This window comes from Mus pahari, chromosome 11, assembly GCF_900095145.1.
Source record: "Mus pahari chromosome 11, PAHARI_EIJ_v1.1, whole genome shotgun sequence".
NCBI lineage: Eukaryota > Metazoa > Chordata > Mammalia > Rodentia > Muridae > Mus > Mus pahari.
The window spans coordinates 43,698,194-43,699,389 of NC_034600.1; positions in this window are offsets into that span (position 1 = coordinate 43,698,194).

The window sequence follows — 1,196 nt, forward strand, 5'->3', positions numbered from 1 at the left end:
GGGGGGGGGGGATAGGGAACTTTCAGGATAGCATTTGAAATGTAAATGAAGAAAATAATAATAAATAAATTTTTAAAAAAGACTGAGAAATGTATTATAATTTTGAAAGAAAGATCGCTTTTGGTGGAGATGGAAAACTATGGATAACAAGTGGTAGCCATTGTAATATAAAGTTACTCTTAAGATAGACAGTTCTGCCATCAGGTTTTTTGTTTGGTTGGTTAGTTGGTTCGTTGATTTTTTTTTTTTTTTGAGACAGGTCTTCTTTGTGTAGTCCTAACTGTCCTAGAACTTGCTCTGTAGACCAGAGTAACCTCAAACTCATAGAGATTCACCCACCTCCACATCCTAGGTGCTGGGATCAAAGGTATGCACCACTACTGCCTGGTTCTGGCATCAGTTTTTAAGTATAGCTAATCTGAGCTAACCCTAAGGGCAGGGCTGGCTGCTGCTTTACAGTGGTTCAGAGACTCTTTGGAGCAACATCCACACCCTAAATGCTCTCCCCTTTGTCTATCAGTTTTCTGCTTCTACTTTGGTAGGATGTGACAGGTACGATGCTGTTTTGTACATCAATTTTCATCCCAGCGATGCCACCATGCTCCTTTCTACACGTCCCTGTGATCGGCCATGTTCAAGTGGGTGAAGTCCACCTGCCAAGTTTCCTGTGTGCACATGAGGTCCAGAGCCTGCTACCAAGCTACTAAGGCATGATGGACAGACAGACAGTCTGGAAAAGTAATGAACTGTTGATTTAAGTCTGTACTACTGTATAATCGAGCCTATGCTCCCTAGAATATTAAAGCAGTAGTGACTACATTCAATAGATAGTCCAAGCAATTTATTTATTTTTAGGGACTTTTTTTTAATGGTTTATTTATTTTCAGGGAAACTTTTCTAATGACCTATATTTTATGTTTATTTTATATACATTGGTGTTTTGCCTGCATTCATGTTTGTGTAAAAGTGTCAAATCACTTGGAGCTGGATTACAGACTGTTGTCAGCTGCCATGTGGGTTCTGGGAATTGAACCAGTGTCCTCTTGTAGAGTAGTGCTCTTCACTACTAAGCCATACAGAAACTTTCTAAATATAAGAATTGACCATTTTCACTTCCTTAGTTAGAGTCACACCAAGGTATTTTATATTATTTGTGACTATTGTGAAGGGTGTTGTTTCCCTAATTTCTTTCTCGT